Source organism: Anas acuta, chromosome 5, assembly GCF_963932015.1.
Source record: "Anas acuta chromosome 5, bAnaAcu1.1, whole genome shotgun sequence".
Classification (NCBI taxonomy): domain Eukaryota; kingdom Metazoa; phylum Chordata; class Aves; order Anseriformes; family Anatidae; genus Anas; species Anas acuta.
This window is the reverse complement of record NC_088983.1, coordinates 57,022,265-57,039,328: the sequence shown is the minus strand read 5'-3', so window position 1 is coordinate 57,039,328 and position 17,064 is coordinate 57,022,265. Positions and strand designations below refer to the sequence as shown.

The 17,064-nt window shown below is 36.0% G+C and overlaps 1 long non-coding RNA gene across 3 annotated transcripts in view; it reads left to right on the top strand.

Annotated features, from left to right (window-relative positions):
- The window catches only part of LOC137857881 (uncharacterized), a 182,097-nt gene extending 165,033 nt beyond the window's left edge, over nt 1–17,064 (top strand). For all 3 annotated transcript variants that reach the window (XR_011097340.1, XR_011097341.1, XR_011097339.1), the window contains 2 exons: nt 16,146–16,262; nt 16,496–17,064. This is a non-coding gene — a long non-coding RNA (uncharacterized lncRNA). The remainder of the gene's footprint in view (nt 1–16,145; nt 16,263–16,495) is intronic.

The window sequence follows — 17,064 nt, the reverse complement described above, 5'->3', positions numbered from 1 at the left end:
ACTAAAATGTAAAGATTATAGTAGTGGATGCCTAAGACTTTTTTTTCCCTTTTTTTTTTTTTCCTTTTAAAATGAAGGGAATGCTCCAACTATTACCAGTAAAAGGTAGAATACACATCCTAATGCATCCTACACATCTTAATACCTCAGGAGTAGAGAGTGGTCCAATGTTTGGTGCAAGCCAGTACTATTCCTCCGCTAGACGAGTATTTATGCCATTGATGGCAGGCAGATTATTAAGGCTAGCATACCTCTTTTCCCTCCACTTTTTATAATAATTAACAATGGGTACAGAAAAGAGCCCCTGCCTGTGGTATTATTTGCTGTAATCCGTCAAAGCTTTCATAGTTCTTTTTTTTTTGAAATCATGTCCACATGAAGTGTTGTAAAATTTAAAATCTTTCATTTGTTTTAATGTCATTGAGCAGTTAAGTGGCTGCAGAACACTTCAGGTAGGTTTTGGCATTGTGGCAAAAGTCCCAAAGTCAATGGAAAATTTGCAGGTCATTAATAAGTTGTTTGTATACATTATTGAGAATAGTCGAGATACTTAAATGAACAAAAAGAAAATAAAATATGACCTTGTGAGTCTCTAAGTTTAGGGGAACCTGTGGTTGGGAGAAAATCTTGACTATTTCATCAGCTAAATTCACTCGAGTCTATTTCTTGTTTGCTTTAGATTCACGTTCTTCATTTTCTTCACTTCTGCAAATTTTGGAAAACTGTTGTTGATACTACTGTCTGTACATCTTATGTCATTAAAATCTATCAGAGGACATCCTGCCCTAAACTAAAATGGCAGCTAAGGAGGTGATATAAATACATGTTACTTGGGAAGGAATAAATCATTTGGTGATAAGCCTTACATAGCAGCAAATTTAATGAAACTCCCAACTTTGGGCTATACCTGTGTTGTGGTATGATAATTGAAATGGAAAAGGAAGAAATAGGTGGAAGAAACTAACCACAATCTGAACAGACTTAAATCTACTACCTGTAGTAGACACAGATTCATACACACATGCACATTTATTAACAAAGTTGACTGTCTTACAACAGCCATCTTCTAGAACTTACAGAATTCTTTCCCCTTTTTACCCTCTTCTTCCCCAGTCTGCTACATTACATTTTTAAGCAAAAATTTTTACTCTCCTAGTTGAAAGTATGATAGTAGTCTTGCACGCGTGCCAGAAAATATACACAGCATTGCAGGTTTTTGGAAACAACAGAAATACTGTAATTAAATTTAAATAGATGCTCTCACTTTGTACAATGACTTGTCTTCGCTATTCCATTATAGGTATTGAAAACTTCACAATCACGGTTATTACAGAGGTAACACAAGCTCCCACACATTCCTTTGGGAATTTTTAGACTGCAGCAGTTCTTCTGAATGCAAAAAAAAAAAAAAAAAAAAAAAAAAAAAAAAGTTTCCTTGAAAAGGGTTTACAGAGAAATTGATGGAATTCATATCCAGCTAATTCCAGCTAATGGGGTAGCCAGGCATGCTTGTGTAAGTCAGCACAATGATACGTAAAGGTAGCCTTACTGCTTAGATAAAGGTCAGAGGTGCGAAAGGTCATATCCCTGCAAATGAAACTGTTGATTCACTTTTCCCCTTGCTTATCAAAGAGGATGGTACAATGCGTGGATGGACATCATTATACTGAAGATTTTTCTGTGTCTAATTAGTTTGTTTATGCTTTTCTGAGGGCTTACCAGCTGTTGGTGTAGGAGTAGCACTGCATGTTAACAGTGTTTCTCTTTTAACCTCTGTTGATGCTTTCATTTAATTTAATGTGACTGTTTTCTTGGCTGTACATATGATAGTATTTTTGGAGAATGCGTTGGGCAGCAGGGTAGGGAGAGAACAGCATTCAGGTGCCTACATGCTCAATGCTGTTGAATGTGAATTTACATGACATTGAACAGGGCTGTAATCCTCTCACACGTTTTTTTTCAGGAGCACCTCTTGCTGATGTGCTTGTTAGGTAGCCACTGGTATTTGTAGGTTCACTGAATCAAAAATAAATAAAGATCCGTGTGTCAGAATACCTCCCCAGATGTGTTGGCTCAATAAGTTAGCTTAGACTTTGATCATGTTTTTAACTGGTAGGCTGGAATTTACACACCTTATATCACATGACAAAGCTTCCCGAACCATCCTAGTAGTAGTTACTTGATGCTTCAACACTTTTTAGACTGAAAAAGATGTGTGAAGAAGCTTTAAGGGTTTCCTTCTTATCACAGCTGAGAACATGGCTGAGAAACAAAGAACAAAAGAAGAAAATAACTGAGTATCAACGCTGCTGTGCTTCACATCCTGTTGAGAGGGTCAATTCTAGCAAATAGCAGGCTAATCGTTTTACTGTATGACTTGACCATAGATACATGTAACTACTAGTCTGCTAGCTTGTTGTTTGTTGTGCAGTGCTCTGCACTGTTCCACACTCAGTTGATGCAGCTGATAGCTCATGAATTACTCCTCATACTATGATGAAACATGAAATCCAGGCACACATGCAATATTTACTGAACACAGCTGAAATAATAACCCACAGGTTATTAATCTCTGAGTTGGAGCCCTCCTTTGCTTTTAATATATGACACTGAAAGAAAAATCAATCTAAAATCAGTGTGTATGTCATGTGAATGAAAGCAGACATCGGTGGGTTCTCATAATATCAAAAGTCCCTTAGTTACAGCAGTATGCATGCTGTTTGCCTAATAAGTCTGTATGCCTGCTATTGTTTTTTTCCTTACTATTTAAATGAATATATTCATTTTAATTGAAAATGCCAAGTGACTAATATGTAACTACAAGGAGAAATATAAAATTTGATCATTCTGCTGAATGAATTATTTATTTTTCCTGCATAAATCAAAATTGAAGTGCAGCTAAGAAATCCACATAATTTATTGCTGACAATGATGAGTGTTTCAGAGATCCAGCGCTTGACAGAGAATAAACTGTCTGATAGATATTGATGAAAAAAATAATATATATATATATATAAAAGTACATTTATTAATAGGCCATACACGCAGTCTGACACTAGCTGATTTGGAAAAGTACTATATTGTTGATAGTAATAAGGGCAAAGAAACACTGGAGGAAATATCCCTGTGGCTTAATCAATGATCAGCACATGAACATAAGTCAAAGATTGTTTAAAATTGTTCCAAATAAGGAATAACTGACGTCAAGAGGTTGCTTGTCTTCTTACCTGCTTCACACTCTGGTTGCCTGCAGTGACAAAAGTACTGACAACATTTAGAAGCAGTCTTTCACAAACTGATGGCTTTTTTTTCTCCATTTACATTTCGCTTACAGTCTGGTCACAGATGCCCTCAGAGAGGAGAACTGTGATACACTGGTCAGTCTGTATTTTGTATGTACCAACAGATAATAAAGCCAGGAACAAGTAATCGTGCATTGTTAACATGGAACTGCACTCATGCACTGACAAGCACAAATGGCCAGTAGCAGTGTTTTCCTTTAGTAGAATGACACGGGTACAGGGCCAAAGTCATTGCATCTCCAAGGCCAAAGATGTTTAGCAGCATCCCTTCCATTGAAGGTGAGCAAAGGGTACCAGGATGACACCAGTCTGTGTTGTCTGCACCTACCACTCAGTCTGTTTCTGGGAAGGAAATTTTGAGGTAGAGTTGAAAACAGATTACCAGCATATCAGAGGTGCCGGGGACTACTCTAAATCACATTGGGAAAGGAAATTCCTGACAACTGTAGAGCCAGTATTAATTTCTGGATGTGTTGCATGCTCTCCTTCTTGGACATACTAAATTGAGCTCTGAGTCAGGAAACACTTCATTCCATGGAATTTTTGTGGCTAGTCCTAATCACATGACTAACCATCCCTGATGTTCAGAAGTGTCATTTTAATTTAAGAGATCCTAAAAGCAAGTCTGAAGTCCATCTTCTAGAAATGCTGTGCACAATAGGGAAAGAATTTGTCTTGAGGGAAAAACAAATGTGACATGTCTGTGACTGTTTAAAAGTATTGTTTATGTAAGACTTATGTAGTTTTCCATTGAATCTGTTAAACGGAAATGGAATGCATTTAGAGAAACTAATGTGGGAAAAGGAAGAGTGGGTTGTATCACCCATGAAAAGGGTGGAAGTGCAGTTAGTTTTCTTCCAACAGCTGGTCTGTTTTCATGACTGATTTTTCCTATTAGCAGTGTGGAAGCACAGCACAGAGCAATGAACCCACTACTGCAACAGGCAAAAAAGCTGAGCTGTAAGGACAAAACTAATATTTTTTCATACTACATGAACAGTTTGTGACATATTACTGGTTCTTCAGTGAAACCATGTCATTGAAAGGGGAGACCAAAAAGAGAGTCTTCTGCCTCTGTCATGAGATCGTTGTATATGATCTTGGAAGTTACCTGATCCTTTGTCCTTCGGTTTTCCACTCTTCTGCAGTTTCTTCCATTTTCAGCCCATGTATCTCCTTCTTGTTTCGAGTAAAGCGGGATTCCAATGGACAACAATCTTTTCCACTCTACAGACCTAATGCATACCCTGAAAGCCACTTATTCTTTGTCAGGAACATTACAGAATCATCTGAAAAGTATCTTACAGTCATGCTTTTTTTTTGTTGTTGTTGTTTTATTTTTTTTTCCTTTGGTGTAGTCACTTGTTCCTTCAGTTGGATTCATCAGTTTTTCAAAAATATTGAGCATAAATAGATATAGCTGCCTGGACAATTTTCTTCTTAAAATGTTGAATGCATGTAATAATAATTTGTTCCAAAGCCAGGTTCTGGGTAGTTTGAGTAACCTTTTTCTGTCTTCGTGTCACTGATTTGAAAAGGGGAATATAAGATAGCATTTAGATCTTCAGGGGCATTAAATGAGTAAACACATGAAAAAACTGCACAAAATATTTGTAGTTTAATCCTGCTTTCATTATTTCAGTCTTTATCATTGTGTACAGCAAGAATCATAGATGAGAGCTGACCAACTACAGCTACAAATCCTAGAAACTAGCCAGACAGAAACTTTCAGCAAATTATCAAAGATGCTGTCTTCAAGTCTTTCAACCATACAGGTTCTGGGAGGCCCGCCACACACATCCTTCTTGGGTTGTTGGAATATAGCTGCATTTGTCACTTAGTTTCTCAAATATTTGAAGATCTCCCAAATGAGTTTTCCTTCTGTCCTTGGTTCTTTCAATTTTACTAACTTTGTTAGAGAAGTAGATAACTTCCCTTGCTTGTGAGCTGGGTTAAAGCCCCAGCAAGTTTTTTTTTTTTTTTTTGGTCAGTTGGGTCAGTTGATTTGGGTTTTTTTTTGGCACCTTGGCTGGATAGGTAAAATTGCAGTGGCTGGCATTCCCAACTAGACATACCTGTATGTATCCAACTATATCCCCATCTGAGATAATTTACAGGATTTAAAACAAGCAAACAAACAAACAACAACAAAAAAAAAACCAACACAACTGAAATGAAAGATGAGTTCTTTTATTTTACTGTCTGATAATCAAGTGTTTATAATGCTCAGTAACTCCTTGTAAGTAGAGGCATTCACAGGTGTTCCTCTCCCTTAAGGAGTGAGGCTTTTGTGCCTTTCAGTTGCTACAGCTTGTTTTCATGTTTAACAGAAAATGCTCTATACAGAAGGCAACTGAAGAGAGTTTCTCCATGGAAAAAAACAGGATTTTTTTTTTTATTTTTTTTTTTTTTAATTCATCTGTATGAGGGGAATTATGATAAAGGCTGTTTTTCCAACAGGCAGCCATATACTTATAAAATGGCCCTGCAATTTTATTTCTAGAGAAATGTTGGCACCTAGAGTCTGTCTATGAAGGGAACCTTGGAGAAACCTAGTGAAAACAAACAAACTTTTCAGAAGTAGTTAGATGGGCTTGTAGTCAGCCTGGCAGCTATGTCTCTTGCCTTCTCCTGGTGAGGCAGGGCCAAATGGACTAAGAAGACATTGTGTATCCATTTCAATCAGAAAAATGGGGCCACTGCTTGTTTTCTGTGTGTTTTGTTGTTGTTTTTTTTTTTTTTTTTTTATGTTTACCTGATGAGAACACTAGGTCCAGTTTTCTTCTGACCACATAAACATTTAAAACAACTTTGGTGGGTAAAGGAGTGCATGTGATAGGTGGAGAGTGCATCTATTATGTTGTAGGATGGTGGTATCAGGACCTGGTGATGCATATCTATCTATGTGCATCTATTATGCTGTAGGATGGTGGTATCAGGACCTGGTCCATAACTGTAGTTGAACCAGGTACTATTGGTAGCACAATAACTAGAAATATCAGTGGTCAGCTGCTATACTTACTGTGAGTCTTGGTGTCCATATACAGTCTCTTTTTCTCACTGGTCAGATTTTTGCATTTATTTGGAACAACTACTTTAGGGTATGAAACATTCTAGCTGAGTTGTCCATGTGTTGCTATATCACCAATAGTGAAAACAGTGAGCCTGACTTTTGCCGACAAATTTATTTTTAATGATTATGCTATGGCACTTCTCTGTCTTGGGAGATAATGTCTGCCTGAATCACAAGGGCACACTGAAACCATACAGCTAGAACTCTTCTACAGGTGTTTGGACAAAATCTCTCTCTCTCTTTTTTTTTTTTTTTTTTCTTGCATAGAAAATTCTTTTGGTTCTTGAAAATGGGTTTTATTTGTTAGCATAGCAAATACACTTCCTGCAAAAATGCGCTTGAATATAAGCTTAATATAAAACCCATTTCAAAATAACCCCTATTTTATATGAAGTCTATCCCTACTGAACTTCAGCTAGGTAAAGTAAATCTTACAGAAACAGATTAAATAGTCATACTACTGAGAACAATACATGGTATCAAAGATTTCATTTCCATATTGTAGCTACATTTTCCATTTTACAAATGGGGGATATGAGGTTGAGGAAAAAATGAGGAAGAGAGCAGACTATGTTTTCATTAGCTGACTTTCACCGGATTTTCCTCTCTGTAACACAAAGTGTAAGAATCTCAAAAATCTCCTTGTCTGCTAATTTCTCTTGTTAATGTTTCTAATTTGAGCCATAAGGGTGTTGCGTATGGTGGCAGAGCTGAGAATCAAACTCCTATTCCTGAAATTTGGGACAGTTTCTTCCTTTAAGTCTTCATTTAAATGATTTCTGTTATGTGCTTTTGGGTAAAGCAATAGCCTGAAAGCAAGAATATTCAGAGTGCTTTGAGAAAACAGGGTTTACAATGGAAGTTTCTATGGTGAAAGTGTCTATTTCCTATTTCATCCTTTGCACAATACCCACCCACTGAAGCTACTTCAGCCTGGGTGCCAAATGAATTATTAAAAGTAGAATCTGGCCCCACTGTTATCAGACAAAACTCTCCCTGACTTTGGTGGAAGTGACACTGTGACTTGTAAAAACAAATGCTGTGCCAGTTCTGAAAAGAGAGTGGACCTGGGTGTAAAGATCTGTTTGCATTATAAAATATGCCCCAAACAGTTTTTGTCAATGTGGCTAAAGACATCTGTTTTTAACTTTTCAGCTTTCTTCTAACACATCAAAATCAAAATCTGAATGTTATGATCTCTTTTATTAAAAATGCTTTAATATTGCAAAAGAAGAAGGAGAAGTTATGTAGGCATAGTTTGTAATTTAGCCAAATAATACACAGACACAGTAAAACGGGTTTATTAGCAGTCTGTCTCACACTGCATGTTGCTTGGGTTAGGGGAGTTAACAGCAAAGATGGTGTAATCTTACAAGCTGACTAGGGAAAATTACAGAATCCCTTCTGAATAAACAACATTAGAAATTCATTTTTTTTTCATATACTTTTTTGTCCTTCCTAAAAAGATTTAAGTTAATCAAAACCTTGGAGATTAAATAATTAAACCTGTAGAAAACCACATTTTTTATTGCTAATTAGTCATAGAGAGGTGCCATTTTCATAGGATGCAGAATCCCTAAATTTAGCCGTGGAATATTACATTGATCACACACAAAAAAACATCATTGATTCTCTGGGGAAGGGTTGGACGTCAGTATGTGCGTTTTGGCTCAGACCACCTTTCACCTATTAAAGGGGGTTCCGGGAGATTTTTATCCTTGCTGCACATAGCAACAAAATGTGATTTGCCATCCTTAACCCTTTGAACATTTTCTGCATCTTAGTAGGATGATTCACAGTTACTCAGTTACTTTGCTTTCATGCCCTGTATTGTATCTGAAATCTTTATTCCAAGAGTGCTGCATTTTTATCCTCTGCTGCTCTGTCAGATTTTTAATGTATGGTATACATGTTTAAATATTTAATATGCACTGAAGACATTACAGCATGGCTGTAAAAAACCTGCATTACTACACCTTCCTACTATGACACTTACTCTTTTCTTTAATTGAGTTGTAGTGTTCGTAAATAAAACCCTAAAATTAAACCCTGACAGAATGCAAAATACTGTATTTTGCTTTACCTGTTTGTTTACCAGTGACAGTGAATCGAATTTAAACATTGTGCAGAACATTTTTATTGCTGTGTAGATCTTTGCCATTATTCAGTATGATGTTTCTCAGATCATTTTCTTCAGCAATCACTAATTAAGTGTAAGAGGCATGCTTCCAGAAACTCGTGAATTTTAATCTTCATGTTTCTTAATTGGTTGATCAAATATTACACAGAATGTAGAAAAAATATGGGACACACTTAAAATACAAATATAGAATTTGTGTAATTGATTTGTGTAATTGTCCATCTAATAAATTATGTCCAAACGTTATGATTGTTCTCACAAACACTTAAGGATGTGTGCTTACATGCAAATGGTGGAAATTGTCCATGTGTACATGCAATTAAATATTTTGTACACATAAGTGTCCATAATGATTTTCAAAAACATGCACAAAACTGCAGTTTCAGAATACTTTTGAATATAGACATATGTTTTGATTAAAAAGAATAGAAGCTAGCTATATTGAAAAACATTAGTGATATATAATCAAATTTTGTAGAAGGAAAATTTAAATAAATCAACATCAGTACCACTGTCATCTGCCTGTAGCATCACCCTTCTAGGTCCTGAAATGATGCAAGGACTTTCCTCCCCATTCTCTCTCTTTCCTGGTGGGATATTCCTGGCAGCTGAAGTGCCTAATATTTTACTTGCTTTAAAATGTATTGCATGATTCTGCAGAGTCAAGGAGCTTCCGGTAGCTCAGGTAAGCTTTCAGCAAGGATCTAAACATTCTGCTGCTTACCTAAAGTGATGTTTTGATATTCAATACCTCTTAATTTTGCTTCATTCTTCTCCATCTGAAAATGCATCTACAATAACTCAGTATTATTTATTGAAAGAAAAACTAGAGTAAAAAAAAAACGTCAGCTGAGAAAAGCATTTATTTTTTCACATATCAGAGTTATAGGCACACTATTGTATTTCTGAACTGTAAGGTCCAGCCAAAGATCTGTCTCTGCTTTGTTCTGTACAATATGATTTAGTTTGGTTTAGTTGAGTTTTATTTTCCAAATCCTTGGGCTCATAAAGGCTGGGAAGACCACAGAGACAGATTGCTCAGGCACTGAAGAGAGAGAATGCCTTGTGCTAGTTAGCAGCAGCCACTGCCTGATTTTGTGAGAGGCAGACAAAAAGAAAGAATGAGCATATGCAAGAAATACTAGTCATGGTGATTAGCATGCAGTTGGCAAGCAGTGGCGCTACATCTATGTTAGCAGGTAGACAAACAAGAGTGGATCTGTAGATTAAAACAGCTGGTGCCAAGGACCCGGCAGCCCCATTGGGCCTGTATTGTAGTGGTTTTACTTCAGCCTAGCCCCATGGGCTGCTGCCTGCCACTTCGCAGCTGGAGTGCAGTATTTCAGCTCCTGCAGCGTGTCTTCCCATGGAGTTTCGTCTGGACAGAATCCAGTTCACGATGACTGAGATCACTCTGTGATGTGAACCAAAGCACAGTAAATGGGAATGGTCAGAGATAGATGTTACAAGGATTCTTGTAACCTGTGCTGTCAGAAACATACCTCCATTGTTACTTTCTACATATCAGACACAAATATGAACCTGGACACTGCCGAAAAACTTCTAGGAAAATAATGTTTACAACTGGACTATTATTTGGCTTTTACATGTAGCTCTGAAAGTAAATGAGCACAGGAGAATCTCCATGCTGAGAGATCATCCTTTCATTCTGACATTTTCCTCTGTGCAGCAGTCATGGAGGTGTTTACCTACTTGCTGTGAAATACCTTATGTGGTGGTTTCATATATATTCTGAAACTTTGAAATTAAGCTTTGGTTGAAAGAGAGATTGTGGAATATCCTTAGATTGATTCAGCTTTTCAGATGATGACAAAGGATATTTATTCTCTTGAGTGACAATCTAGTTTAACAGAGTAATTAAAACTAGTAGCATAAAGTTTGATTGGGACCAGTATTTCCTTTTGCAAGTGGAGCACCCAAGAACAATGATGTACAATGAGGACTGTTCACTGAGAAAAGGCAGAGTTTGACAAATTAAAAGGTGGATCAGGCAAAAATAAAAATACTTCATTTCACTGCTGCCTCACCTGTAACAATGAAATCGGTACCCTGGGAGACTGACAGATCTCCTCCTCCTGGCCTCTTCCCCCTGCAAAGTTTCCTAATGTATGTCCTTGCTTGAACATTTTCCTTAGGTCTTCCATTTTTTTTTTGCTGTTCTTTTAAGCTTTAAGTAGTAAAGGATATAAGGACATTTAGAAAGGACAAATGCTGTGGCTAAAGGTTGTAATCACCACAAGGGGTGTCATACTCCTGTTTTTTTTTTCTCTGTTTCTGTGAATATTATGTGCCTTTTTACATAATGAACTCCGTTAAATTAAGGAAGGGGTAAGCTGATCAGTAATAAAAATGTGAGTGAAGATTTAGATGCTGTTGCCAAAGCTCTTCTCTCAATTATCAGCAGTAGTTTTATGTGAACAGGAAAGCAGCTGCTAGAAGTAATATTCAGTGAAAAGCAGAAGGGCAGACCAAACATTTACTTCATAGAGTTGTTTTTATCTAGAGGTTGGATATGCATCCATTACACGTGGCTGCAAAGGCTAAACTGTCCTTTTTAAAACACTCCATCTGCAGTATGTCAAAAATAGTAATGTCCTGTACATGCTTAAATTTTTGGCACCAAAGTAGCACCTTAATTTCTTTTACAGTAAATATATAGATATATTACATAGTGAAATGTAGAGCAGATGTTTCTAAAAATGCAAAGAAATTCCAGTCTGTTCATGTTGATGTAGTAGTTTCAGTCTTTGAAAATAGAACTACTTAGGCAATGCAGTCATGCTAGAACTGAATATTTGAAGAGTCTAAGTACAAAGTTAAGACCTCGTATCAATGGGTATGGCCATGACATCTACAAATAAAAGGAGAGCATATTTGAAATTACCCTACAGAAACAAGAAAGAATTCCTTTTTAAAAAGTTTTCAGAGCGAGGGACCATTCTTGTATTCAGAGTTCCAGCATAACAGGCTTGACTCATCGACAGATGACACATCAAGCACAGGGAATTTGAAAAAGCACTGCTTAACCTCACTAAAAAAAATCATACTTTTGAGAACAGGAATGAAGGAAAATTGCTTTCTGATCCTTGACTCCACTATGCTCAAAAAGGGTAATGAATGTTCTGATAAAACATACTTCATTGGACAAATAAATCTGGTTCAAACTGACAGTGTTATGTAAAGGGATGTCCAAGTCTGTTTAAAAATCATTTTGAAATGAAACAAAAAACATACAAACCAAAAACCCAACAGGAAGCTCGAAATTAATTTTGCTTGAGCTTTTTTTTTTTTTTTTAATTTTATTTTATTTTTAATATTCTGCAAACCAAAATGTCTGATACAACCTGGTTGTATCAGACATGTTGTAGCAATTTATTATAAATGGGAAAGGGCGTGCTTTAATCATAAGAAGTGTGGTGTAATTGCTTTTTGTTGTTGTTGGTCTGTAATGTTTTCTAATTATTAATGAGCTTAGATAGATGTTTGAAAAGTTTGGGTGGCCTCAGAGGCTAAATGCTGTCTGTGTACTAAGCCGAGTAGGAGTTGGTCTGCTTCCAGCTTAGTGGCCGTCAAGATGGATAAATGGCCTGGAATTACATTGCTATAGTTATTTTGTACTTCCCCCTCCCCACCAAGTTATTCTAGTATCTGCTTGAAAGATTTTGTGTGAGTTACGGGTATGGCACTGCGTTCTTGGCTTTGGAATTAGTTCCTTCAGGAAAAGAAATTTATCATTAGGTCACAATAATGTTCAGGGATCTCAACCAAGATAGAGAACTTGGCACAAGCCTTTTACATACACATTGAATTAGTGCTTACTTCACATACTTCACCTATTGGAGCCTTGTTTTTTATACAATTCCTTATTTTCTATTTTTGCTTATTTTTGTACTGTTGGAATAGCCATTTTTCACTCAAGGAGGTTATTGGAAGAATTTATTTATTTTTCTTAAATAGTTCAGGTAATAAAACTGTGTGACCCTAAGTAAGTGACATGTATTAAGAAATTAAGAAATTTAAATCAAAATTAATAATAGTTCTTGTTTGTTTGTTTTTAATGAAGGTGTTCCAACTGTTTTTGTCCGATGTTGTAGCTAACATTGATTCCTTATTTTTTTCAGATACGTTTTCTCCATTTCTTTCCTTGTCCTGCAGGGAATTTGTATGTTGTTGTTAGCCTGATGAAATTAATTTCTCCTGGTGCAAATAATGTACCTCTTTAACCAGAAATAAAGGGATGTATAAAACATATTCATGCATAAAACATTCCTGGTAGAAACGTTTTATAAGTAAGGTCTCTAGGAGGAGGGAATTTCTTTAAACCTCATTGGTCAGCCTTTTCTTACATTTGTTTTGCTACAGCCAAAAAGAGTCAAATCTGAGCTAACCCGAGTGTTTCCATTAGAGCTGTTGTTGTTTGTCAGGAAGGGATTCCTGGCTGGTGCACTCAAGTGTGATTTAAAATTCCAGATGACCTTCATTTCTGGTTTTCAGATTACTGGGTGCATCTGATAAAATGTGTGTTGCTCCTTGGTTCAAAACAACAAAGGTGGTATTGAATTCTTTGCACTGCTCATATAATGTAGTAATGTTGCTAACAAATCTGCATCTGGAATTAGATGGTTCCTAAGAGAAGGTCCTTCCTTTCTTGTCATGGCCCTGTTGCATCCTAAGTAAGACTAAACGGCTCATCTTTCTTTTTCACCTCTCTTTTTTAATACCTTTCACTTGTTCTGCATAGGGAGAATGAAGTTGAGTTGCTAACTAGTACTAACAATTTATTTAACTCCCCACTTCTTCCTCCCACTTACAGCTCAGTAATGGAGCCCTGAGTGATGTTCTCTCCAGCACTCTACTTTTCACCCCCCAGACTACTTCTATGTGTCGCAGGATAAAATATTCAAGCAGTTGTGATGTATTGTGAATTCTTTGTGTAAACTGATTTTTTAACCATGTTAATCCATAGGTAAAGTAGAAGACAGTTTAAATGCCTTTTAACTTTTTAAAATTTAAATTATTTGTAAGAAAATCAATATCTAGTTAAAAAAGAATGAACTACATCTTCTGCTTCTGATATAACAATGCCAAAGCAATTGGCTGTTGTCCTGATAAGGCTGTCTTGAATAATATCATAGTGTTATGAAGGATACTGTTGACAACATTTGCAGATCAGCAGTTCAAGGAAGAAGACTGCATATGTGTTTTTTTCAAGTACAGTTCAGACCATATCTAGAATACTTTGGACTATACCAGTGCAGTATGTGGAAAATTGTTCAAAAGCAACCAAACAAAACAACAACAACAACAACAAAAAACAAGGCTAGAACTCTATGGAACCACTCATCAGGTGAACATTTCCAAGAAGGAGCATTCCTTCAGACCTGACATACTAGAGCAGTATGGTACCTTACATCTTGTTTACAGCTTTAGATTAGTTAGAACATAAGAGATGTAGCAGATGGTTATTTTTAAGCAACTGAATCCAGCTGCTAAAAGCAATCACTTGTCATTTGAGATGCAATGGAGACAGATCCATGGGGCTTACAGATGTGATCTGTGGAGACCCATTACCTTCTGGATTAGCAGCTACAGGCCAGTGAAAATATCATAGGCCATGTCAAGCCTCTTAAATAAGTTAAACCTTTATGTTTACAAAGTTTTAATGCACCTCAAACATCTTTTCAAGTCAAAAGGATAGTAAACATCAGAGTTACTTCTTTAAATACTTTTTATAAACACCTAGAATTGAGTCAGTCTGCAGAACTGGAATTGTGCATGTCAACGTTTCCTGAGGTTACCCACATTTATAAAAATGAATATAAGTTATTGCAGTTGGATAATGTATCTGTTATTAGCAGTTTATGTGACACAGCTAGCTCTTACTTGTTTTAAGAATAGTGTGTGAACAGACCCAACTGATAAAAAAAATCCATATTTTGTAAAATATTTCATTTTGAGACAGCTTATTCACACCACCAAAAAAAAAAAAAAAAAAAAAAGCTAATTGTATCAAATGGTCAAATATATAAATCAGTGAAAAGAAGGTTTTGAAAAGAGTATTTACTCGGGCAGCTCGGGCAGGTATAATGTGGAATTTTATATAGTAGTATATTTTTATGGAAGTATAAATTTTATATAGAAATATAAAATAAAGCATGTGTATAGGAATTATGCATGGGATTATGTAGGAAGCTATTCACAGAAATGTAAGGAAGGCAAGCCATTCTAGGAAGCAGGTCTACTGTGACTAAAAAAAGTATGTCCACATCCCATGAGCTTCTTGTGAAGAAAATTATTTACTCGTTCCGGGTGGAATGAAAGGTTTTTACTAACCAGATATTGCCTATTTTAAGAACCACATGAGTTTCAACTCCTAATTTTTCAGCGAATGATCTAAATGCAGCATACAAGAGCATCCATTTGGGAGATCTTGACTTAGTGAAGTCTGACAGCATGCAAAAAGGCTTGGAAGTGTTTGCATTTTCTTCACACTTGCTGAGCAAACTGACAAAACATTAAGCATCACAAGTGTTAACACTATTTGTTTACGATGAAATACTAGGTTTTGCTGCAAGAGTAGAAAATAGCAGTTGTGAAATATCACATGGTACAGCTAAAGAAACTCTTGGGAGATTTACAAAAAAGCTAACAAGACAAGAATCAGCAGACGAAAGATTTGCCAGCCAGCTGCTTACTTTTAAATTTGTGATGTACAGTTAATATCTCTCTTTCCCTTTTGTAAAAGTAGGGACTTCTGCATGTCTGATAAAATGTGTTTTAATGTTGTTGTCCAGAACGTTATTGTATACAGGTAAAACAGTTTAATATGAAGTTCAAGACTATTGGCTGCCAACTGTCTGAGTGATATTTTCAGTACTACCTGGATCTACATAGCAGGAAACAAAACAAAAGCAAAAACATCTACTTTATGTAGGAGAAATAAGGAAGAACAAACTTTTTTTCTCTCCTTATCACTTTTTGTGAGGATAGATGATTTGAAAGAAATGATTTTTTATATATGTGCCAAGCCTACTTTCCCTAATATGTTAACCACCATACATAAAAAACTAACATTCTGATAATCTTGTTAATATATTTATTTTTCAGTAATTCTCAGCCATTTATTGTCTTCCCACTTTTGGAGCACAGAAGAGTATAAATTGTATAAACCTAGTCAAGAGTAATTTAATGTCTATGGTCAAACAGGGAATTTATCTGAAGAAGGAGGGCTCTCTTGGACTCCCTCCTTTCAGGAACTAAAGCCTCACAGACCTCATCACTATGTATAAACACAGTACAAAGATAATCTTGTCAGGGAGCCATGAGATTTTCATAGAGAAGTGAAAATTACACATAAGTACATTTGAAAACTGTGTCTTGTTTAATTGCGTGTCTGGAGATGGATTCTGATGTGCCTGGTTTTGGGTACTGACATTTGAAAATGTTAGCCTGGGCCTAGAAATTATTCCATGTAAGATCTGTTCAATTAGCAAAATATTCTGTCCAAATATCTGTCATGGTTAACAGAACCAACACTGACGTAGTGTCCTATATTCCATTCATTTTTTATATTTTCTAAAATTCTTTGTGTTTTCTTTTTCTTTGGTAGGAATAAAAGTGGGTAGAAAAATTATACAAGAGTTTTTTTCTTAGTACTTCTGACCTACTGAAGCAGCAAGAGTTCGAACAGTTTCAGGCAATTCTGCAGATGCAAGAAATTTCTTAGGTAAGACTAAAACTTTGTAAATATGTTACATATGCAAAACTTGTATTGCTTTCTTCATGATAAATTCTGTAGAAATAAAAAGCTGGGGCTATACTGGGATAGAAAAATACCGAAATGTAAAAAATGTTTTTTTTTTTGTTTGTTTGTTTGTTTTTTTAAGTGGGTATTCTAAACTTCTGAGATATTTCAATTTAATTTCTAATTTTTATTCTCTTCACATTTCTTTTTCTCAGTGAGAGAGATGTAAAGCTAAACAAGCATGTATGAGAGATGGAAATGGAAACACAGTAATTTTTTGTTACTTTTTCTATTGTTTCATTAGAATTTCATTTTTAAAAATGACTTGTAAGAATCTGCAAACTCAAACCCACATTTTCCTGTACTTTCACTTGAAATATTTCACTTTAGGCCAACTACTGTGTTAGTGTTGGAGAAAAATGTCTGCTTCGTGCATGTGTAGCGTAGCAGTAGGGAAGCCATGCATGTTCTGGGAGAACAAGAGACAAGAGACAGCAGACATAAATTAAAACATGAGAGGTAGCCCTTGCTCTGCGCAGAAAGTTGGACTAGATGAACTACCAAGGTCCCTTACAAACTGGGTTATTCTTTAAGATTCTGTGGTCAATATTTTTTGTGGTCAAGCTTTTTTTCTTTTTTCCTCTCAAATTATTAAGTGTGCAATTTGTGATGGTTTGTTTGAAAATGAGTATGCGCAAGATTTGAGAACTGGAAATGACTGAATATTAAAGAAAACCAAATTTGATATAGGTCTTAGAACACAGGCTGTAGTGTGTTTTTAGTA